Here is a 25,788-nt window from a genome sequence, read left to right as displayed (position 1 = left end):
TCTGCCCCCAAAACCTGTAAATCCTCTTTTTCTACAGCTAAGAAACAGCAGATGGTTCAGCAGACAGCTTTGTTCCCAGCCCTCCACAGTCTATGAACCAGGTTATTTCCTGGTCTGGGTCGCAAGACTGTGGTTCACGGGGCTTAAAAGGGGGGTATTCAGTTTTTAAAGGAGCGCGAGAGAGGCAGATGTTGATATAGACATATTGAATTGCTTGGGTGGCAGAAGAATAAGTAGGTGCTTGAGGAATAAGAACACTGAACAGATGTGAAGTATTTATTAGTGAGTTACTTAAATTTCTTGGGCCTGGCTAGAGGCGATATTCTTGCAGAGACAACAAAGAAGTAGCTCCGGGCAAAGGCCTGTTGACTGATGGTGCTTACTTTTGGTGCTTCTGTGTGTGTGTGTGTGTGTGTGTGTGTGTGTGTATTTGTGCCTGCACAAACACACAGATTTAGGAGCTAAGTGTAGATCTTCTCTCACATGAGGGATGTGTGTTTGAAGAACCCGTGTATGTAGGGAACAGGGGCCAGAGACCAGATCCAATACCAGGGTTCTTCCTACATCCTCGCTGAACATCTAGGAGGACAAAGATGCAATAATTCCTTGGGAACAGCTTTCTAGATTTACAGGGAATGGGTCTCCAGAGGAAAGGGATTTAGCATAGCCAAGGTCACACAGCTGTGGAGAGAATCCCCACCCACTGCCCTTGTATTCGGATGTGCTCACGCCTTCGCAGGCGGCGGGGGTCACCCACTGGCACAAGCCTGGGATCGTGGTGGAGGAAGGACCTCACTTGCCAACGGTCCATCAGAACCTTCCACAGCAACACTGAGCTGGGAAAACAAAACCGGGCAAAGAGAGAGAAGGCCGGGAGAAGGACAAAATAAGGCAGAGGTAAAGTGATTCTTTTTTCTAGATTCTAGATTGTTGGATCTAGAAGCTCATCTTTAAATTAGAAAATATAATCAGTGACAAAGGCGACTTCTGCAAGTAGGAACTTCATGTACATTCTTGATACTTTTTAAATTTTATTTTATTTTTTATTTAAAGTCAATTACTTAACACGAATGTATTATTGGTTTCAGAGGTAGAGCTCAGTGATTCATCAGTCTTATATAAGATCCAGTGCTCGTTCCATCCATCATTCCATCCTCCTTAATGCCTATCACCCAATTACCCCCGTCCCCTACACCCCTCCCCTCCAGCGACCCTCATTCTTGATACTTTTTAATGGGAAGTGAAGGAGAGAAAATAAAACCCAAACACCTTGACTTATAACCATAGTAGAAGTGTTTTCTTTGCAGACATGTGCAAAATATGAGCATTTCAATGGAAATGAAATGTCTGGAAAAGGAGGCTCTATAAGGAGAATAGATGCCATTTCCTTCCAGGGGAGACTCGTCCTACAGCAAGACCAGCTGATGGGGCACCTGACTCAAGTCCTGAGAACTGTGGAAACAAACAGCAAATGTGAATCCTTGGTGGGGACCTATCTCCTCTCTGGTGTGGTGGAATCACACCAGGTCACTGGACATTATTTGGAATTCTATATTATTAATGCCCTGCATCACCTCCATAGGTCATTGTAAGAAATTCATGAAGATGGAAGGCTCCAAGGAGAATTTTAAATTTCTCACATGAAGATAGTGTGAGAAATATGTGATGATAATCAGAAAAATAATTGTGGCTGGGAAGAAAAGGGACGGGAATCACATGTGGCTTGAAATTCTTTTCCCCACGATATTTATGTATAAATAAATATATTTATTTGAACACAAAAGGTATCATTTTTGGAATGCCTAGTTTAAAAGGAAAACTCACCCAGTTCCTTCTGGCTGGTGCAGACGCCCAGAAGATACTGGGATTCTCAACCCGGAAGACCAGCACTGTCAGAGGTGTGTCCGAATCTGGAAGCAGGGTAGGTGACAAAGAGTGTGTAATTTGCACATTTGTCAATAGCAAGGATGTTTTAAAAGGTGTTAAAAAAAAAAAAAAAGAAAGAAAAGCAAACAAATAATCCCACCAATTTAAGGCCTGGCTATTTAAAGCCTGGTCGAGCCCAGCAGTGTTCTCATCTTCTATAGGACCTTGTTCAGAGGGGGAAATCTCAGGCCCCTCCCAGACCTAGAGCAGCAGAATCTGGGATTTATCAGGATCCCCCGGGGTGATTCATATGCACATGAAAGTTTGAGAAACTTTGAAGACCCTTTGCCGTGTGTAGCCAACAAATTCCTCCCAAAGCCCACCACCGGGTGTTGGAAAAGGAGTTTCATTATCAACTAGGATATTGGAGATTTTGGGGGGCGGGGGAGGTGAAACAGCTGACAAAAGCCAAGTGGCTTTTCCTGGCAGCGCCTCTTGAAATAAGCTGCCATCCCCCTTTTTTGTATTGTGCACAGTCCTAATTACTCTAGCTACTTTGCACTAACATTTGTGACAATTCAATCAGACCTTTGTTATTTTCTCTTAAACTTTAGGATGTGACATTTGGCCAGCATTTCTTAGCTACTGTGAACACAAGTGCCTTTAATCTCTCCCTATAGAGGACACCTCTACACACTGTGACAAATTTATAATCAGTGGGGTTGGCTTCGTCACTTGTTATCCTGTGACCCCATTTACATGTGTTAACGGGGCCCACCTGAGAATCCTTTCAGGGCTGTATAATGACATGTCCTAGCTGGTTTGCTGGACTCCTTCCCTATTTGGGGGCATTTCTAATCCCCCACTCTTAAAAATGGTACTGTGAATTGCTGTGCACATTACTGACTCCCCCCCCCCGCCCCCCCCTGCCTTTCATGTTATTTCCTGGGGATATATTTACAAGGGGATAAGGCATGGTTCCTGATTCCAAGGATCTTCCATGATTGTGTGCGGGGCAGATGTGCAGGGTCACACAGTTGGACAAGGGCTGGACAGGGGAGCGCTAGATACTGGACACTCTGCCCTCCAGGCGCACTCACCCCCCACCCCACCCCCCGCCCTGCTCTGAGCTCCAGGCTGCTGGCCATTCACAGTCCTACCCTTGCCTCCTGGTGTCCACGGTGCTGATGAGCAGGAGGCTCCAGCGGGAGATGGGAGAATGAGGAGAGGAAGGACACCCTCCCTGCCAGGCCACAGGGTGTCAGCCCATGTGCACCTCTACCAAGCTTCTGTTGGGAGTCTTCTCTGCACCCCAGGAACCCCTTCTTTTCTTTCTTCCTTCAAGCAGAGCTGGTTGTGGTTTCCTTGTGCTAGCCCGGAGTGCCCCACCTTCCTCTGTTGGCTTTCAGTCACCCTGCCTACACCTTTGTAAATGGTCTGTCCCCACAGTCTCCTCCCTGACCTGCTTAGACTGCACCTTCTATTTGCAACCAGGAGCATAAGTGATAAGCCAGGGTGCTGTGGGGCCACTGACAGGGACTCTAACCAATGCAGGGTGGGCATACGGCAGATTTGCCAGAGCGTGTGCTAAGCTGGAACCTCAAGGCAAGGACAAGTTCGGGGCGGGGAGGGGGGTGCAGAAGGCAGAGGACACATCAAGCATGAAACAGGAAAAGTGAGGAGAACTGGTGTTCCCCAGATCCTCAGAGAGATTCAGGATGGTTGAGGCATGGGAAGACATGCAGTGGGGGAGCAAGGTGGTCTCACATACTTCTGTAAATTAGGCCATGTCTGTAAGAACTTCATGCAGCTATTCAATGCTGTGTTCACAAAGACATTTTTTAAGATTTTATTTATTTATTCATGAGAGACACAGAGAGAGAGAGAGGCAGAGACACAGGCAGAGGGAGAAGCAGGCTCCCTACAGGAAGCTGGATGTGGGACTTGATCCTGGGACCTCGGGATCACGCCCTGAGCAGAAGGCAGATGCTCAACCACTGAGCCACCCAGGCGTCCCTCACAAAGACTTTTTAATGACCTAATTAACATCCATTCAACAAATAAGCTCCTTGTGCATCTGCCAGGCATTGTGCTAGGTACCAGAGATGGTGGGAACACAGAGCTCCTGATTCCATACCTCAATCACACCAGAAAATGCCTATGGCATGACAATAGTGAAGAAGGCAATGAAATTGCTTATCTACATAGATTCCATATGATCGCAAATCACAGGGGGAAAACCGGGAGAAAATACACTAACAAGCCAATTGGAGTTATCTTTAGGGAACAGAATTATTAGTTGTTCTTATTTTTTTCTTTATATTTTTCTTTGTTTTCCAGGTCAGATTTTTTTTTGTCAATGTTTTGTTTTTTAAATAAGGATTATTTTTAAAATGATAATTAAAAAACAAATTTTTTAAAAATTATTTTTAAAATTTTGGCTTCAGATAATTCTCTCTTTATAAAAGATGAAAGCATCTAATAATAATTGCGAAATACTGTGTTGTGTGTCTTATTCAAAGTTTTCACCCAGTGTATTATTCACAGGTGCCTATGAAACTCTGTCTTCAAGACAAACCAAAAGAAGACAAGGAAACAAGTTCTTGGGTTTTTAAGAAGGTGCGGTAAGCCAAGGGGATTAATTGGACGACCCGCATCTGCTTCTCAAGCTCCATTTCCTACTACCTCATTCACCTGGGCGGGCCCATGACTTCAGCTGGTATCTGCTCCACAGGTTTCTCCCCAAAGTCTGGTGAGGGATCTTACCGGCTTCCACCCTCAACTCCACCCTTGTCGTTCAGGCTCACGTTGACATTTTGATTGATGACAGCTGGCAATCTGCTTTCCTCAACCTGCTTTTACTTCCTGGACTCTACTTGAGCACTCCCCCATCTCCTTCAGGAATGACACACTCACCTCCACCCCTCATTGTAAGGCCCTGGTTTCCGTCTTGCTGTGTGCCCTGCCCCATGATGTATAAGTGACTTCTCCAAGCTGACACCCTCCAGGGCCTCCAGAGGATACAGCAGGTCATCCAAGTTTGACATCCATTGAGAACTGTGGAATTTTCATTGCCAGCTGATAGCAACAATTTTTTTTAAAGATGTTATTTATTTATTCATGAGAGATACAGAGAGAGAGAGACAGAAATGTAGGCAGAGGGAGAAGCAGGCTCCATGCAGGGAGCCCGATGTGGGACTCCATCCCAGGACTCCAGGATCCAAAGGCAGATGCTCAACCACTGAGCCACCCAGGTGCCCCCAAAAGCAACAATTTTTAAAGTGGGGCTCTTAAAAGAGCCATCTGATGATGGTCACCAGAGGGGAAGGGAGTGGGGGGATGGGTGAAATAGGGGGCAGGATTAAGGAGGGCACTTGTCATGAGCACCGAGTGATGTAGGGAAAGGTTGAATCACTATATTGTACACCTGAAACTAATTTAGCACTGTGCACTAACTGGAATTAAAATAAAAACTTAAAAAATAACAAAATGTAAAAAATAAAATAAAGTGGGACCCTTAATGAGAGGCTTATTTGAAGAGGGGCAAATACTACTAATGTTAGAGAAAAACAGGCAGTTAATAAAATTCAGGAGCTATTCCTAATTTTTTTAAGTGTGATAAAAACCTATTTACCAAAATCCAATGATAGACATTAAACTAAACAAATACCAAAGCTACCATTCAAATTTGGACTAAGACATACAATACACATGCCTCCCTCATCAAAATTATTCAGTTTACTTTTACGAGTTCTAGCTGATGTGATAAAACGAGAAAATTAAGGAGAATAACTATTAGAAGAAATAAGAATATATACAATGATTGTATACTTAGAACACCAAGAGTCAATTTTTAAAACCTATTATAGGTACTAGAATTTGACAAGGTAGCTACATATAACAAATGCACAGAAGTCAAAAGCTCTTAATTATTCCACCAATAACCAGTTTAAAACAGAAATGGAGTTGCAGGATATAAGATGACTATACAAAAATCAATCACTTGCCTATATACCAGCAATGAATAAGTGAAATTGGGAATTAAAAATACATTACCATTTATATTAGCACCCCAAGAATGAAATATTTAGGTATAAATCTAACAAAAGATATAAAATATCTATATGAGGAAAACTACAAAACTCTGGTAAACAAAAGCAAAAAATAACTAAATAAATGGAAAGATATCCCATGCTCATGAATAGGAAGACTCAATATTGTCAAAATGTTAGTTCTTCCCAATTTGATCTATAGGTTCAATACAATCCCAATCAAAATCCCAGTAAATTATTCTGTGCTTAACAAAATGGATTCTAAAGTTTATATGAAGAATCAAAAGACCCAGAATAGCCAACACTATATTAAAGGAAGAGAACAAAAATAGATGATTGACACCTTCCCAACTTCAAGATTTACTATAAAGCCACAGTAATCAAAATGTGTGGCACTGGCAAAAGAATAGACAAATAGGGATCCCTGGGTGGCTCAGTGGTTTGGTGCCTGCCTTGGGCTCGGGTCATGATCCTGGAGTCCTGGGATCGAGTCCCACATTGGGCTCCCTGCATGGAGCCTGCTTCTCCCTCTGCCTGTGTCTCTGCTCTCTCTCTCTCTCTCTCTGTCTCTCATGAATAAATAAATAAAATCTTTAAAAAAAAAAAAAAGAATAGACAAATAGATCAACAACATAGAGAGCCTAGAAATAGACCCACATAAATATAGTCAACTGACCTTTGACAAAGGAGCAAAGATATCCAATAGAATAAGGACAGTCTTTTCAACAAATGGTGCTGGACCAACTAGACATCACAAGCAAAAACAAACAAACAAACAAACAAACAAACAAAAAGCCCTAGACCTTATATCCCTCATAAAAACAAATTCAAAATAGATCCCAGACATAAATGTAAAATGCAAAACTATAAAACTCCTAAACGATAACATAAAACTAGATGACCTTGGACATGGTTGGATGACTCTTTAGATACAGCACCAAAGGCATGATCCATGAAAGAATTGATACACTAGACTTTATTAAAATTAAAATCTCTGGCTCTGCAAAAGAGTGTCAAGAGAATGAGAAAGTAAGCCACAGACTGGGAACAAATATTTGCAAAAGACGTATCTGATAAAGGACTGTTAACCAAAATACACAAAGAACTCTTAAAACTCAGCAATAAGAAAACAAACAACCTGGTTTAAAAATGAGTCAAAGACCTTAATGGACACTTCACCAGTGAAATTATCTACATGGGAAATAAGCATATGAAGACGTGTTCCACATCATGTCATTAGGGAAACGCAAATCAAAACAATAACCTAGTAGACTGGTCAAAATTCAGAGTATTGACAATACCAAATGCTGGTAGGATGTGGAGCAAGAAGAATTCTCATTTGTTCCTGGTAGGGATATAGAATAATATAGCTACTTAAACTTTGGAAGACACTCCGGCAGTTTCTTACAGAAGTAAACATACTCAAAGAAAAAAAAGAAGAAGAAGTAAACATACCCTTGCCTTATAATCCAGCAATTACACTCCTTGATATCTACCAAAATGAGTTGAGGATATACGCGTACACAAAAACCTGCACATGGATGTTTGTAGCAGCTTTATTCATAATTGTCAAAATTTGGAAGCAACCAAAATTTGGAAGATGTCCCTTAGTAGGTGAATGGAAAAATAAACTCTGGTCCATCCAGACAATGGAATATTATTCAGCACTAAAAGGAAATGAGCTATCAAGCCATGAAAAGACACAGAGAAACTTTGGATGCATATTACTAAATGAAAGAAGCCAATCTGAAAAGTCTACATCTTATATGACTCCAACACTATGATATTCTTGAAAGATATCACTGGAAACAGTAGTACTAGATATAGTAAAAAGATCAGGAATTGCCAAGTAGGGGAGGGATGACTGGCGGGGCACAGATTTTTAGGGCAGTGAAAATACTCCGTATGATACTATAATGATGCCTCCATGTCATTAGACATTTGCCCAAACCCACAGAATGCACAATACCAGGAGCGAACCCTGAAGTAAACTATGGACTTTGAGTGATGATGATACGTCAGTGCAGGTTCATCAATCATAACAAAAGTCCCACTCTGGTGGGGGATGTTGATCATGGAGGAGGCTGTGCATGTATGGGGGCAGAGTATATCAGTAATCTCTGTGCCTTCCTCTCAAACTTGCTGTGAACCTAAAACTTCTCTAAAATAAATAAATGCTCAGTAGGTTAAGCATCTGCTTTTGGGTCAGGCCCTGATCTCCAGGTCCTGGGATGGAGCCCCATGTCGGGCTTCCCGCTCAGAGAAGAGCCTGCTTCTCCCTCTCCCTCCACCCCTCCTCCTGCTCCTGCTCTCTCTCTCTGTCAAATAAATAAATAAATAAAATATATAATATAAAATAAATAAATATACAAAATCTTAAGGAAATAGAAAAGTCATCTTATTCATAATAGAAGAGAAAACACAGGTATCTTTGAATAAATGTAACAAGAAACATATGCAGTTTAAACTAAGTAAGCCATGGAATTTTACTGAAAGACATAAAACAAAATGATCCTGGATGGAAAAACAATGAAATAAAATGTATCTTCTGAAATTAGTATAATGATTTATTAAAAATACTAATCAGAACACTAAGAAAATGTTTACATGCTAGATAAGATCATCTGAACATTTCTATGAAGAATACATGTACAGAACCCGCCAAAAATGGTTTGAAACAAATGGTAAGGGAGCTTGTCCTTCCATGTATTAAAATTAATGATTAAAACCATGATAAACACTGTAGAATTGGCATAAGAACAATGCCAAATAGACATATAGATCAATGTAAAAGAACAGAGAAAAAAAAATGAACAGAGACCCCAGAAGCAGAGACAAGGGTGTACAGGAATTTTAACTATATGATAAAGAAAGTATATTAAATTAATCCAATATCAATAATGGATTATTTCATAAATGATGTTGGTATAACTGGAAAGCACCTAGAAAACAAATTAATTAAATGCCCCTTTCTCCATATCATATTGAAAAATAAATTCCGAGCAGCCCAGGTGGCTCAGCGGTTTAGCGCTGCCTTCGGCCCAGGGCGTGATCCTGGGGATCCGGGATGGAGTCCCATATCGGGCTCCCTGCATGGAGCCTGCTTCTCCCTCTGCCTATGTCTCTGCCTCTCTCTCTCTCTCTCCCTCTGTGTCTCTCATGAATGAATAAATAAAATCTTTAAAAAAAAATCCAAGACAGAATAAGAATTTTACCATCAAAAATAAACAATAAATTTTTAGAATCAAATACTTACAGGGTAAGTTTGCTTGAAATAGAGAAGGTGTTAGGCAAAGCAAAAATCTCAAAAGTGAAAAAAGAAAGATTGAGAGATCTGACTGCAAATATTTTGCCATGGCATCTGCATCACCGAAGACATCACAAAGTCAAAAGATGAACAGACACTGGAAGAAAATATTTGTTATCATTTTGACAGCCTTGGAGTTAATGTCACTAATTTTTTTAGTCATATAAGTTAACAATAAAAATAGAAGCAACCAAAAAATATGAAAAATAACATATAAGCACACAGTCACATGAGAAAAAAATGCAAATGACTGATAGTTTACAGAAAAAATGCTCAGTCTCACTAGTGATCAGAGAATTCTAAATGGAGACAATAATGCAATAACTGACAAGCTGAAGCAGCATCAGTCTTTGTAAGAATGTGAAGAAATGGGCATTCTTAAGCATAGCTGGTGGTGGTGTGAATTTCTCTGCTTTTGGAAAATTAAACTTGTTTCAACATATGTTAAAGTTAAATTTGGGCATATCCAGCAATCCCACTTCAAGACACATACTCTGCAGAAATAAAAACTTCCGTACTTATACACACAGGATTTTTGGTGGCAGTATTGTCTATAACAGTTAAAAAAGGAAAAAGAAAAAAGAAAAAAAGAGAGAAACAATTGAAAAGTCTATCCACAGGAATAAATAAATCATAGCAAATTTTTGCATATATTATGCAACTCAAATGATTTAAGTCTCCATACATAGATCTGGGAAGATTTCCATGATATATTGCTAAGTGAAAAACAAATTGCAAAAACAATAAGTAAAATACGACTCCACTGCTTTAATATAAAACAATCTGGCATATGATTTGCACTTCCATATAATCAGAAATCAAAAGGATTCACCTCCAATTCTGTGATGATAGGAGAGAAGCCAGAAGAAGAGGGATAAGTTTTTTGCCCTGCTCTGTATTGTTTACAACTGTCTCAGTCAATATGTGGTCCTTTTATAATAATAAAAACAAATTATAAAAGGCCTAGAGAATTGTGTGCCAGGTAGAAAGAGGACACAATGGTTTTTTTTGTTTGTTTGTTTGTTTTTGGGTTTTGGTTTTTTTCTTCTTTTTTTTTTCACAATGGTTTTTATACCAATGGCACAAAGCCACAGCAAAGCTGGAGGCTAGATCCAGCTCTGGTGTGGGGAGAGAGAGGACCTGAAAGCCACCAAGTTGCTGTGAGGCTTCTGACCTAGAGATCCGAAGTGTGTTCCCTGAGTTAGTGCCCCACACAGCGCCAGGCCACCAGGCCACTAGACCACCAGTCCCAAATGCACAAATAGCTCCCAGGTCTGCAGGGCAGGGAGGGTGACCCCAGACCAGCACTTGAGATTCTGTTCTTCACTTCAAGGTCACTCCTTCACCCCCAAGGTCACACTGTGAGACCCTTGGTTTGGCTTCCAAGTCTACCTTTCCCTTAACCTCTTTAAAGAAAAATTAAGAGATGCCTGGGTGGCTCAGCAGTTGAGCATCTGCCTTTGGCTCAAGTCATGATCCCAGGTTCTGAGATAGAGTCCCCATTGGACTCCCCGCAGGGAGCCTGCTTTTCTCCTTCTGTCTATGTGTCTGCCCCTCTCTCTGTGTGTCTCTCATGAATAAATACATAAAATTAGGAAGAAGAAAGAAAGAAAGAAAGAAAGAAAGAAAGAAAGAAAGAAAGAAAGAAAGAAAGAAGAAAAGAGAAAGAAAAGAAAAGAAAAGAAAAGAAAAGAAAGAAAAGAAAAGAAAAGAAAAGAAAAGAAAAGAAAAGAAAAGAAAAGAAAAGAAAAGAAAAGAAAAGAAAAGAAAGAAAAGATTCAACCTGGGGCAGTTGGCTGGCTCAGTTGGTAGAGCATGTGACTCTTGACTTTGGGATCATGAGTTCGAGCCCCACACTGGGTATAGAGATGACTTAAATAAAATATCTTTTTCAAAAAAGAAAGAAAAATTAAACCTTAGGCTCTTATAAACTACCTAATAAACTCAAACTCATGCTATGAAATTCCTTTGGAGAAATAAATAATTAATGCCTTGAGACTTGGAAACATTTTGTTTACTCAAAGCTGTGTGTTAGTTAATAGACCTTTGGCTTATCCTTGACTTGTTTGAGGACTTGCTGGTTAACCTACTGTAGACATGGCTACTCATAAACTGAGGAGAGAGGTCAGAATTCATAACAGGACTCACTTAAAAAAAAAATATATATATATATATATATGTATATATGGCAATTTACCTCACTTGATTATCCATTTGTTAAATTTTAATTAAAGGGAAATCTGAGACTCACACAAAGAGAGGAGCCTTTTACGGAGACTTCCATCTGGGGAGCAGATTTATGAGGCCTCTTGAGATCCAGAATAACTTAACTGTGATGAAGCACAAGGCAAGACTACCCCTCCTCCTCCATCCCAACAAACTGAGGGTGTAGGGCACAGAGAACTGCAAAGCAGAAAGATCCCCAGATGGAAGGGTTCATGAGGCATTATGGTTGAGGCCTGAATAAAGCCAAACTTTTTAGAGTGAGTTCAATAGAACTATTCTTTATGAACTGATATCTTTTCTTTTCTTTTCTTTTCTTTTCTTTTCTTTTCTTTTCTTTTCTTTTTTCTTTTCTTTTCTTTTCTTTTCTTTTCTTTTCTTTTCTTTTTTTAAAGACTTCTCAACCAGGCGGCTGCTTAGGGCTTTGGAAGCTCAGTCTGAAATACAGGGAGGGAAGTGACAGAGAGTGATGCAGCAGGGCAGCTGCCAGTCTCAAGTGAACATGTGCACAATGTTATAAAGGAGCAGAAGAGCTGGGAGCCCCACATGGTGCAGGAATGGGTCACTCCACTCTCCACAAACCACGTGTTGGCGAGCAAACAGAAAGATCAATGGCTCAGTGTGCCCTGAAGAGGAATTAAAAGTAGACAATTTGGGACGCCTGGGTGGCTCAGTCAGTTAAGCGTCTGCCTTCGGCTCAGGTCATGATTCTGAGGTCCTGGGATTGAGTCCTGCTCATCCTGCTCACTGCTCGCAGGGAGTCTGCTTCTCCCTCTCCCGGTCCCTCTGACCCTCCTCTCTGCTGTGCTCTCACTTGCTCTCTCCCTCTCAAATCAATAAATTTAAAAATCTTTTTAAAAATTTAAAAAGTGGGGGCACCTGGGAGGCTCAGGTGGTTAAGCTTCTGCCTTCGGCTCAGGTCATGATCCCAGAATCCTGGGATCAATCCCCGCATCAGCTCCCTGCTCAGAGGGGAGTCTGCTTCTCCCTCTCCCTCTGCCCATCCCCCCACCACCTTGTTCATGCTTGCTCTGTCACCCTCTCAAATAAATAAATAAAATCTTAAAAGAAAAATTTAAAAAGTGGACATTTTAATAGCAAGATTCAAAGCAGGATTCTCTCTCAAATCAATAAATTTAAGAATCTTTTAAAAATTTTTAAAAGTAGACAATTTAATAGCAAGATTCAAAGTAGCTTTTCCCACAAGCTTATCATCAGAAACATTTTTCTAATCATTTTTTTCTTGGCTTTACAATAGAGTAATGAAAGAGGACCCCCAAATCCTAGTCTGGGATACTGGAAAGAGTATGAATTCTCAAAACGAACAATGACACAGATGTGAAAATAAGCAGACAAGATTGAAATCTGTAGCAGCATTATTCCCAACAGCCAGAAGGTGAGAACAACGTAAGCTCCCATCAGCTGATGAACAGAAAAACAAAATGTGATTTGTACATACAACAAAATGCAATTCAGCCTACAAAAGGAAGGAACTTCTAACACAGGCTACAACTTGGGTGAATCTTGAGGGCCTGACGTTCAGTGAACTAAGCCAGCCACAAAAAGGACAAATACTAGATGACTCCACTTATAAGAGGTCCCTATAGTAGTCAAAATCGTAGAGCAGAAAGTAGCATCGTGGTTACCAGGGGCTGGGAAAAGAAGAGAAATAAGGAATTAGTGTTTAATGGCTACCAAGTTGGGGATGATGAAATAGTTCTGGAGACGGATGGTGGTCATGGTCAAAGTGAACGTGAATGTACCTAATCCCACTGACCCGTATGCTCAAAATTAGTGGAAATGGTATTTTTTAGCACAATTAAAAAAAAAAAAAAAAAACCAGGCAAGGCTACATTCTTCATGAATTCACCAAGCCCGGCTAAAGCATCTCTCCCAGGCTCAGGACATGTGTGCGAGTAAACCTTAACATCAAGAAAACAGAATGAATGATCCAATTCACGTTGCCTCCCTGCTGCCAAACACCTCAATGAAAATGGAAGAAGTCAGCACACTCAATTATTTAAATATCTCAATCGCAAGGTCCGGAGTCCCAAAGACGGATTATATGCTCCAAAATCTGACTTTCCTTCTGCGCTAACTTAACATCCCCACTCTCATCACATTTTCCTGTGGCCAAAAAACACGTTTGCAAATAATCAATTCAAACGTTTTCAGGATCGCCCGCTCGTACTGTATTCAGTATAACCTTGACCCCAAGCACCTTCAGAAGACACCAAACTGTAGCTTCTCTGAGCCTTGCTACTCTTCCTTCTGAGGGAATGTGTCAGGTGAAGACAGACTTCCTTCATTCAGGCGACAAGGAAAACCCAGCAAGAGACCGAGAAGGGAAGTCTCTGTCCCAAGGGTGATGCCCTTGGTCAACGGTGAAGTTAAAAATCAACCCAGTTCTCCAGAACTTTCAGTGCATGAAACAGCGCCTGGTGGTGTGGGGTAGTAGGAAAAGCCAGACAAAGGTGCATTTTAATCCTAACTCTGCCACGGAATTTAATTATGTGATCTTGAGCCACAGCAAGGGTCTGAACCTTGTACGCTCAGACGTCAAGTGGGGGAAATAATTGTAGCTTCACGGGGCCGAGTTCTCAGTGGAGGAGCCTGGGGGAGGGAGGCTCCCCTCTCACCCTCCCCGCACCTTTGCAGAGTCCTCCCGGGGGTGGAGGAGCAGATCACAGTTGACACTTTTTCATTGCCTCTAGTAGTTATAATACATTCTGCAGCCAACAGAGGACCATCATCATTGTAGCTTTGGGAGGATTTAATAAGGAAAAACCTTGAGCTCATCTGGCAAAGTACCTAAGATGCAGTCAATATTATTAATATTAGCTTCCCACTGGTCTCTAAACAAAGTGCCTTCGAATTAAGTCCCTTCGGATCAAGGTCTATAATTCTTTTTGCATCCCTTGAAATCTTTGCCTTCAAAACTCCTACATATAAAACACGGAGTTTGCCTTTTCCGGGTCCGCATGTGTTCTCTGTGATATTTCCTGATTCCTGAGCATCTTCTACATGCAAGGGAGGTGGGCCTGGCAGACTGCTGTTGCTTTCTGAGGCTGTGGAAACTAGACCTGGAGCAAAAGGACTTGTTTCCCCCGGGGGTTGGGGGGGGGGACAGGTGAACCCAGGTGAGTGGATGTGGCCCAGCCCCTAGCCAAGCAAGTGGAAGACTGAAGGCTGAAATGACCCCAGATCTGGGGGAAGAAGGACCTGGGAGCTTGTCCACTGGCTCTTTTGTAGCCATAACTCATATTTCCTTTGCATTCTTGGGCGGCTTGGAAGTAAGCCAAACTGAGAGAACGTTACCCCAATTTAACTCCAAACCTAACTTCTCTGGGTCTCCATTTCTTTGTCTGTAAAATAGAAGAAGAAGAAAAAAAAAACTTGCAGAGGTTTGTGAATAGTAACTGAGGCAAAGCAGGTAACACAAAGCTTAGCAATTGCTCAATGCGTAATAATAAATAATATTACGCAGGAATAAGGCTCAGGCTTGCTGCTCACAGTAATGATGCCTACCATCTCTTGAGCATTTGCTAGATGAAAGGTATGTGCTAAAGGTTCTATATACATATATATCAATCATACATTTTCTCTTAAGTCTCACGGTAACTGTATGTTTTCGTAGATGAAAACCCTGGGTGTGGACAGGTGAAAGCCACAGAGGGAGTGATGAGCGGTGCCTGGACTTAAAGCCACGACAGCATAGCACCTGGGCAAGAAATTTAATCCACACTTACTGAGTATATAACAGTGATGCCCAGTTCGCCTCCCTCCCAAAGCGTGAGGGTCCCCTGGGGTGATGTCTGTCTAAGAAGGTGGCCAAGTACAAGGTGAAGTCATTATTAAAAAGCACGATCCTGCTTAGAAATAGCTCAGTCCAGAGGAAGACACAAATCACTATAACCCAGTGTAGGAAACCATCCTCCACGAGAGTGGTACCACTGCTGGACAAAGGGACTTGAAAAGAATACATTTAGGGGCGCCTGGGTGGTGCAGCTGGCTAAGCGTCTGCCTTCAGCTCAGGTCATGATCTCAGGGTCCTGGGATCAAGCCCCGAGTTGGGCTCCCTGCTCAGTGGGGAGTCTGCTTCTCCCTCTCCCTCTGCTCATGCTCTGTCTCTTTAACTCAAATGAATAAATTTAAAAATAAAAAAATAAACAATAAAAGAATACATTTACTTTGCCATTAGTGCATTTCGGTAGGAGAGGCTGTACGAGAAATAGCTACGACATAAACACATGACCTCTTTGTACTTGCTTTGAATGATGTTGCATTCAGACAACTGGGCCTCCGGAACGAGTTGCCATTTACCTACAGGACAGCGAGGCGCTCACCAGGACTGCCTCGTGAAGGCCCCTCCTGCTCCTGGCAGCCCTGGGAATGGGAAGCCTGGTAAAGGCAGAGGCTGGAATGTCTAATCTGGTGTCAGACTGAGGAGGGGCCTCCAAGACCCCAGGGTCCCTTCCCTCCCCCTGCCTCCAGCCAACACTCGCCACCCCTGATTGGGATGGCTGCTCGGCGGCCCTTCAGCCTCTGTTGGAATATTCTCCAAGGACTCACCACCCACAGGCACCCCCTCCTTCTATCACTATGCTGTGGCTTCTGATGAGAAACACTAGGTAAGCCCCTCGGGCAGGAGTCTTCTTTGAAGTGGCTTTAGGAGTACGTTCACAGATGAGGTGCTCTTGCCAGCACTTGGGAGTTTACAAGTGAGAATGGAATTCTCTTCATTTGAAAACAGGGCCCGATGCGTGTGTTATGTGTGAGGGCCCCTTCTCCATGCAGACATGGTGGTTTTGTGGTCTGCTGCACGTGGATCCATCTGCACTTGCCCCCTATGGCCTTGGTCAGTCCGTCACTGACATTCATCCCACAGCTGAGGCCTGCAGACCCTTCCCTGCAAGCCCAGCCCAGCCGTGGTAGCCAGGAGCAGGACAGACCCCAGGCAGGAGGGGTTTAGGGGTGGTTAGCCCAATCACCTGGCACGTATTGCCATGTCCCTCTACCCTATCCAGCGCCACCTAACCCTTCGCCCAGCTATGGTCTTGGGGGCTGCTCCAGATACCACACACTTAACCTTTCAGGTCTGGAAAATGAAATCTCATCTCACTCTCTGGAAATCCTGGAAACTTCTGGAAACCTGCCCAGGTATGCTAGTTCTTCTCAAATTCCCCTAGGACAGGGGGGTCTGCTTTGCTTTTGCAAGGTATGGTGCGTGCTACTCTGAGGACCTGCCATGCCCTCTGGCAGCCCCGACACCTGCTCTGCACCAGATCGCCTCACCACCTTGGTCTCGGTTTGCTAGACTAGCCTGAGAGGCGGACTGTGACCCCACCCTTGTGCCCGTTCTCAAACAAGGTATTCATCCTTAAGAATTCTTAAGTATAATACACAGGAGGAGAATGCCAAGGAGTGGAGCTGTACACAGGAAGGAGAGAGCAGTACGGGTCATGGCAGTATGGTGGAGCCACAGTTGCAGCAGATGCAAGGGACAGTCGCAGGCAGCAAGAGACCAGAAGCGGAGAGAGGTGGAGGGCCATAAAGGTAGGAGGTTGTACAGGGTGCAGGGCTCCCAGCACCCTCTCCATTTTCAAGGGGGAGAACTATTGCTATAGTAACACTAGACCTTGAAGAGCATCCCTGTCCTCCTTGGGGCCTGTGGAAATGTTCCCCACCTCTCTTCCTTCTCCGGGTCCTCTCTCCCCCAAAAGCCCATCCCCTGAGGCAATGCACCTTGGGCTCCTCTCTTCCCCAAACTAATTCAGCAATGAGCCCTTCCAGGGAGTTGGGTCCATCTCTGAGACACGGTTGCGCCCATCCCACTGTGTCCATTGAGTCACGCCCAGGCCTGTCCTCAAAGCAAGGCAACCTGAGGCCCTCACCAGCTTCCAGAAAAGGATCCCCAGAATAGGAAGACCTGAGCTCTGCAGCTGCCCCAGCCTCTTCAGGCGAGTTATGTCCTTCCCTCTGTGGTTATTTCCTTATCTATAAGCCTAAAGTGAGAGTAGCTTCCTCACATACTCACAGGGATGCTGAAAGGCCAAATGAGGTAACAGAAGGGCGAGTTGTTTGAAAGACCAGCAACTGCAGGCAAGTGGAAGGAAGCATGACATTTGTGGTCACTCACTGGCCACCAGTCAGTAGGGAGTGCTGGTCCACCCATGCGGGCATCACGCTCTGTGAATCTCCTTCCCACCTGTCCTTCCTCCTGCCCTCTCTGGGGCTCCTGTCCAGTCCACCCCACCCTGGCACGTGCAAGTCCTTCTGCAGCTGCCTTTTTTGGATAGTAACCCCTGCTCTACTTCATCAGGGCAAGATCCCAAACCTCGTTTCTCATGGCATCCCTTTTGCAGAAGCTGACCTTTCCCCAGAAAAGTCTCACTTCCCTGGGGTCATCACCATCACTCCAAGAGCCAGCAACTTCTCCCAGTCGCAGTGGATTCAAAGGTGAACAAGAGGACAAGGATTCAGACTTTGCCAATTTATACCCTCACTGAGCCCGTCAAACTGCTACCTTTCGCCTCTTTTAAACTTTCACTCCCTGGACTTTATCACACAAGGCACTAGGATTCAACAGCCCGCTCTGGCTCTCACTGACCTCGTTGACCTTCAGGGGATCTGTGGCCAGGGGACTGCTCCAGTATTTCTCAAAGCGGGGCCCTGGGACTGGCAATATCAGAATCATCTGGGAATTTGTTGGAGACGCGTATTCTCAGGCCCCACCCCAGACCTCCTAAAACTCTGGGGGTGGGGCATACTCTGGGTCCGAAAAGCCCCTCAGGTGATTCTGATGCTCATTCAAATTTGGCAAGCCCTGGCCTACATCATCTGTCTCATCTCCCTGACTGCAGGAAGTCCATCCATATGCCTTCTCGGCTTGTATTTAGGGCACAGTTGGAGACATCCCCCTTCAGGGAACAGAGGATCTCATCCACTGCTGACTTAGGAAGGGCCAGCAGCGGGTTGGCTCTAACGCCACCTGCTCAGCCTCTCTCCCCACCCCTTGGCTGATTCCCTATAACAGTGTGTCCAGATGCCCATCCTTGTCTCTAAGCTCCTATTCCTACTCACCCTCCCTTTCAGTAATAACAAAGTTCTTTCGTGTCCTGGAGAAAGCTGCTGGAATCCAAAAGATCTCGCTCTGTGCTTGGAGTCAGACCTGGGCTCACCACTTGCAGGTGTGTGGTCTGAGGAAATTAGTTAAGTGTGGAGCAGGTGTAAAGTATTGGGCTGGGAGCCCCAAAAGGATCACCAAATATCGCTTTTCAGAGCCCCTCTTGGCCCCTCTTCCCTTCTCTTAATCTCTAAGTCCTTGTCTGCATAATGAGGACAGTAAGATCTACCCAATAATGAGCCTCATATCATAATTGAGATGCAAAACAAGAAGGTCAACATGAAAGCACTTTGTAAACCTTATGCCTTGCTAACCAAAATGTGGTCCAGCAGCAGCGGCTTCCCCTGGGAGCGTGTTGGAAATACAGACCGCCAGGCCCCAGCCAGCCCTACTGAGTCAGAACTCGTAGTATAATATGATCCCCAGGGGATTCATCTGCACATTCGAGTCTGAGAAATGTGAAGAGAAGAACTAGGAAAATACATGATATTACATATTATTATTATTTTCAATTTCTCCATCAGCCCTCTCTTCTTCTCCACCTCCAGCAAAAATACTGCCCCCTCCCCTAAGCCCGAAGTGGTCATTCTTAAACAGCTGGCACATTAGAATCACCCAGACCCACCTGGGTTGAACCCCAGGACAGTTGGAGAAAGGTCCAAATCAGTATATTTTTAAATTCCCCACGTGACTGATGCAGGACTGGGGGTGAAACTCCCACAAGCCACCCACACTGCTGTTCCATGGCCTCCACTGTGTCATCTCTTGGGGAGCTTTGCTGCCAATCTGTCTGCCTGACCTCTTCTCCTCAGGACTGTACCTGTCTGCCCCTCCACCCACTGCCCAGGCCCCACCTCACCCCCTGAGCTCCCCTTGCCATGCCCAGGGCCTTGCTTGCTTTTCCCTTTGGCTCCATCACCGTGCCCTGTAGCTTTCACTTCACCAGAGTTTAAAATACTCACTGACGTGGATGTTTAACCTTACACGTGGACAAAGCCCCCCAGCAGGATGCAAAGTCTGCCCTGGATCCGATCCTCCTTCCACCTATCACTCCACGCTGCTCTCTTTACTAGCCAATTCCACAAACTCAAGGTCTCCACCTGCAGCCTCCATCTTCCTCAAAAGGGTGACACCCCACTCCAAGTCAGAAAGCCTCTCCGCCACCTTGCCACCTCCCTAAGGCAGTCTCGCAGGGCAGCCTATAGGCTACACTGAAGAACTCGGGTAAGAAATGGTTTGTTGTTAAGAGTTCATTGCTATTGGGTAAACAAGGGAGGATTCTTCAAGGGACTTCCAGTATCCATGAAACAATAGATCAAAGAGGAGCCCAAATATGCCAAGGGAGGCCAAAGAAAGAAGAAAGGGTTGGTTGTGTCCCACCTGGGAAACACCTGCCCTAGGAGTAGGGATCTGAAGGGACCTTTCTCTTTCCATAGCAAAGGAGCTGGAAGGGGACCCTGTCTGGACCTGAAGCACAAGCCAGACAGAGAAAAGCATACTTTCTTTTCTAGGGAACATGGAGAAAAGCCCATGGACTGGCCTCTGGAGCTGAACAAAGGAGTTAGGAACTCGTTGCTCTCAGAGTCATTGCCGAAACCAGACAAAGCTGTATGGACAATCGCCGCCCTGTGTTGTACCCTCACACACACATACCTGCAGCCTGCAGGTGGTGTTGAATTCGAGAAGCCAGACTTGAAAATAAACCATTGTCCACTCCTCGTAAGCCCTTCAATTATTCACTCATCAAATCTGTGATCAATGCCTTCCCTGTGCTCATTGAGAGAAACACACACAGTCACAACACGGCCCCTGACCTGAGGACCCAAAATCTTAAGAGGAAGAGCAAAACAAACAGATTACCAAGTGAAGCCAGTGATTTAAAAAAAATAAAATAAAATAAGTTACCAGTGTTGTGAGACACCGGGGAGGGACCCATCTGTGGGGTCAGGAGATAAGGCAAGGTTTATGGTCCTGAGGCCACCAAAAGCTCCAGGATGAAAGCAGGGACTCCTGCCTTAGGAAATGTGATCTTTTTCACCTCTTTTTCGCCTTCCACACACAGTTCACTTCCCTGAAGTTGGGAAATGAAAGGCTGCCATTTTTTAAATGTTTTACTTAAATTAGTTAACATATACTATATTATTAGTTTCAGGGGTGGAATTTAGTGATCCATCAGCTGCATACAACACCCAGTGTGCATTACATCACGCACCTTCCTTAATGCCCATCACTCAGGTACCCCATCTCCCCACCCACCTCCAGTAACCCTCAGTTTCCTATAGCTAAAAGTCTCCTATGGTTTGCCTCTTTCCCTTTCTTCATCTTATTTTATTTTTCCTTCCCTTTAGCTAGGTTCATCTGTTTTGTTTCCTAAATTTTGCATATGAGGGAAATCATATGGTATTTGTCTTTCTCTAACTGATTTCTTTCACTTAGCATAATAGCCTCTAGTTCCATCCACATCATTGCAAATGGCAGGATTGCATTCTATTTATGGCTGAATAATATTCCATTGGGTATTCATATATATACCACATATCCTTGATCCACTCGTCCATCGATGGACACTTCCATATTCTGACCATCATAAGACCACCATTTTTTGAGTTTCTCATCAGAACTGTGAAATGGTTGTATAAGAAGTTACAGCAAAAAAAGAAGTTACAGCAATCCCACTGGAGAGCAGGAGAGTTGTTCACTTCCCCAGCCCCTCAAACATCTCAGGCACACTCACTGAAACAATGAGAAAGTCACACTGATTGGTGAAATGGAACCAAATGATTGTGCTGATTTGCATCTCTTTGGGCAAACTAGTAAAATTAAATCAGTCCAACTAAAATGTTCAAGTTCAACGGCATGGAATTCATCTTTAATTTGCTTCTTTATTCTTTGTCTTCCCACTCCAAAGCCACGTTGTTCATCCCCGTCTCTCCCTCTCTGATGTCCTCAGCCCAGTCTAAGTGACATCACCGCTGCCCCAGTTTCCTGGCCTGACTTGTCCCCACTGCCCCGGTACCCCCTGCGCACATCGTGCAGATCTTGCTAACACATCATTTTCACCAAACCACTCCCTCTGTTGAGTTCCCTGCCAGCTTTCCAGCTTCACCGCAGAGGCCCCTCCCTGCCCTCCCGACATCCTGCCACCCCGCCCTCCTCCCCATCCCTAATGCCCCAGCCAACACAGCGCTTCTTCAGAGCATCATACATCTGAGCTCTCTGCGGAATCTTTCCCTAGTTACTGGATGGGAAGTCTACAACTCATCTTCCTACCCTGCAATGTAGTCAGCCACTTGTGACTAAGAATCCAGTGTCCTGTAGAAACATGTTAAATGTTGGTAGGATGCCTCCCAAAAATAACCAAGAACCAGAAGAGAGCCGAACTAGGGCATTGACGGTCCTCCCCCACATGCAGGGTTCGGGGCAGGGTGGGGAGAGCACTCAGAGAAACAATGCGTTGCCTCCCAGGGACCACAGCCCTCCCACCCACTAGACGGTGACCCTGGGAGGGTTACCTAATCCTGTAAGCATCTATTTCCTTGGCATCGCAGGGTGGGCTTTCCAGAATGAAGACACTCAGGTGGGATTTCACTTTTAGGGTATTTATTAGGAATCAACAGTACAGAGGGGGAAGGCAGAGGAATCAAGTTTGGGCAGACGGAGAAGCAGAACTTCAGCTAAGCCGATGCCAGCTCCATGAGGTCTGGAGCATATGTTGTCCATTAGAGCCCACCGTGGTTGGCCGTTCTTGGGATCTGTGATCAGTGTAGACAGCACAGACTACACATGATGTTGAACAAGAAGTTGAGTGCTGGAGGCTCCCTGCTGACAGCACCCCCTGCCCTGGAGCCACAGCCTTTCCTTGAAGGAGGACTTGGGCAGAGTTGCTCGGTGGCCACCACACTTGATTGTAGAAGGAGGCTGATAATGATGGGACCTGCCCTCTGTTGTTGTAGGGATGAAATAGGCTAAGCACTTAGCACATGGTATACCCGGTGCAGAGTGGGTTTCAGTGACTGTTCATGTCATCGCCGGCAGAGTAAGCATTGGAGGAAGAGGTCCGAGGGAGGTCCCCCTCCCTTTCTTTGACTTATCCAGCACACACGTAGTGAGAGGCACCGTAGTGTGACCAGGAGTGCTGATATGAGGACATATGTACTCAATCGGTAGCCGTGGCAGGTCTCATCAAGAATGGAAAATTAGAGGCCCCCCCCCCCCAGGTGGCTCAGTCAGTTGAACACCTGACTCTTGATTTTGGCTCAGGTCACAATCTCAGGATTGTGAGATTGGGCCCCACATCCGGCTTGGCACTGAGGGCAGAGTCTGCTTGAGATTCTCTCCCTCTGACCCTCCCTTGCTCACACATATTCTTTCTCTCTCAAATAATCTTTTTTGAAAAAAGAAAGGGAAATTTTGATCAACGACTTAAAGGAGATGAGAAACAAGGCACGGGGTACAACAACCCTACAGAGGGAGCACGCCTAGAATGTTCAAGGCCGGGGGACAGAAACAGAATGAGCAAGACAGAGTGGGGTAAATGAGGTCGGAGAGGTGACAAGACCACTTCCCAGATGGGGTTGCATCCCAAAACAAGTCAAACTCGCATGTAACCAAATCTCACCAACTTAGAGGTTCAGAAACATAGGAGACAGAACAACATGATCAACACCCCCCTCCCCCGGGATATATTATCAGCAACATTAAGAGTATGGGAAACTCCACAGGAAACAATGACTTCATTTTTTTCAAAAACAACCAAAAAATTAAAAAAATCAAAAAGAAAAAAGTAAAGGGGAGATTATAGATTTAAAAAGACATTTCCCCCAACCCCACTTTATAAACTTATATAAACCTTATCAGACCCCAGTTCAAAAAAAGTAGCTGTATTATAATTAATAATAATCATCACCATCTTATAATTGAAAAATGATGAATCCTGGGTGGGTAGTTAATGATAATAAGGAATGCCTGGATGGTTCTAGTAGCCACATGACTTAGAGAAGACAGATTGGTGAGCACCCGGTGGGGGCGAGGGGGTGGCAGTCCCAGCACTGCAGACACATATTCAGATAATAATTCGGTCTTATGTTCCCAGATTCCTGTCCACTGTGTGCAGGAAGCTGCGCCCTGGGCTAGGCTGGACCACATGGCCAACAGGCCAGGGAACATTCCCGGTCTTGCCCATTTTGCCTCTCTTCCTTGTAGTCCTGTGTGAGAACCAAGAAAACTCATCCACCTCAAATTCCAACTGCATGGTCAGCATAAAATCTTATGATGACTCTCTCTGCCTTTAATACCCTGTCGTCTTTTGTCAGCTCTGAGGAAGCTCTGTCCTCATGCTCTGGTCCTGAAGGGAGGTTCTTACCTTGCCTCTAACTTGACTTGAAGACTGACTCTCCACCAATCTCTTCATACATTTTCCTCCTTAAAAGAAGATTCCAACTCAGTCTTCTCTGCAAGCCAAATTCATTGCATGTGGGGAGAGCACGCCCCCCCATATCATGTGAGGTATTTTTGCAAGTATTATAGGAAAGTTTCTGAATCCAATGATTTTTTTTTTTTTAGATTTTATTTATTTATTCATGAGAAACACGGAGAGAGAGAGAGGCAGAGACACAGGCAGAGGGAGAAGCAGGCTCTATGCAGGGAGCCCGATGTGGGACTCAATCCCAGGCCTCCAGGATCATGCCCTGGGCTGAAGGCAGGTGCTAAACCGCTGAGCCACCTGGGGTGCCCTGAATCCAATGATTTCTGTGGACCCTTCATCATAGATTCTGAAAGCACTCGGAACCAGAGTATACAACGACCACTGGAGGCTCCCCACGCAGACAGGGGGCCTATCACCAGCCTCTCCCTCTTGTTTAAGTAAGAACCCCATCAGCACACGATGCCATCTTTCCCACAAAAACTATTCATTCCACTCTCTTGATATACCTAAGAAACTATTCTTGGCTTTCTGCATGGTAACATGGCTGTCGGGAGCCGCTTCCTATTAAATTAGTAAAGATTTACTTGGACAACACAGTACCCAGAAAAGACAAGCCAATGATATGAAGGGGTAACAGGCGGGGGGGGGGGGGGGGGGACTTGAACTAGACTCCGTTTTCAGACTTGCCATTCACCAGCTATGAGACATCTTTTGCCTCCTGAAAAACTTAGTTTTCTCATCTGTAAAAGAAGGCATTTGTACAACAAAATCTCCATGACCTCTTTCTGCTCCAAAGCACTATGATCTTTCTGATTGACTGCATTATCTCTTACTCAGTTTTCATCATTTATTTCCAGTGCGGAGTTAACAGCAAGTTGGTGTGTGTTGAAAACATAATAAGGTAAATGTAATAAGTAAATGATTACAATGCATACACAGTAAAGATTAAACAAGTCAACTTTGAGAATACAAAGGATAAACACATGTTGCAACGACGAGACACAAAGAGCTGATAAATGTATGAAACGATGCTCTACCTCGCTAGTAATCAGGGAAATTAAAACTAAATGAGGTGCCATTTTCCCCTCTGTTGAGCTGATAAAAATATAAAAGATTGAGAATGTCAACTATTGGCAAGGATGTGGAGAAATGGGAATATAATTCGGCTCAAACTTTGCGGGACAATTTTGCATCATCTTTCAAAATGTGAACAACTAATACCCTTTAACCTCAATCTGGGAACCTATACTGTAGAACACTCACATACATTAATTACATCATTGGGTGTAATTTTTAAAAAATTGGAAAAAAAATTGGACACAAACTAAATGCCTTTCTAGAAAGGAGTGATTGAACATAGTACAGCCATGCTATTGGGAAAGCAGCCACCAGAGAATAACGTAAAGTTATATAAATTGAGAAAATTACATCCAAGATCCTTGTCAAGGGGAAAAAAACAAGTGACCCAACAGTATGTAAAATATGGCCCCATTTCTATAAATCTCTTGATTCTTCTCTATATATATTTCTGAGTATGTGTGTCAGTGTGTAAATATATGCACATGTACACATACATGGATAGATAGATACCTGGCCACCTCTGAGGAGAGCAGTGGACTGAGGGAGGCTTGCAGAAGCAGGGTGGCCAGATGTGGTAGGCTAAGCATTCATACCGTAGACATCACAGATTCACAGATGTCCTGCTAGACAATGTTCTGGCAGACAGCAGCAGTGGCTTTTACTAATTCATGCAAGCGTTCCCTACAGCCAGGGGCAATCCTATGAAGGG

The 25,788-nt window shown here is 44.1% G+C and overlaps 1 long non-coding RNA gene across 2 annotated transcripts in view; it reads right to left on the bottom strand.

Annotated features, from left to right (window-relative positions):
• Positions 1-324: 324 nt before the first annotated feature.
• LOC121500469 overlaps positions 325-25,788 on the bottom strand; it is a 31,225-nt gene continuing 5,761 nt past the window's right edge. Inside the window, exons 2-3 of one of the 2 annotated variants that reach the window (XR_005990389.1) lie at positions 1,825-1,910; positions 325-836 (exon numbers count right to left, since the gene is read on the bottom strand). This is a non-coding gene — a long non-coding RNA (uncharacterized LOC121500469). Of the gene's footprint in view, positions 837-1,241; positions 1,453-1,824; positions 1,911-25,788 lie in introns of those variants that run through there. The other variant, XR_005990390.1, reaches the window with a different exon arrangement.

This window comes from Vulpes lagopus, chromosome 10 (assembly GCF_018345385.1).
Source record: "Vulpes lagopus strain Blue_001 chromosome 10, ASM1834538v1, whole genome shotgun sequence".
Taxonomy (NCBI): Eukaryota; Metazoa; Chordata; class Mammalia; order Carnivora; family Canidae; genus Vulpes; species Vulpes lagopus.
This window is presented reverse-complemented; position numbering and strand designations above follow the sequence as displayed.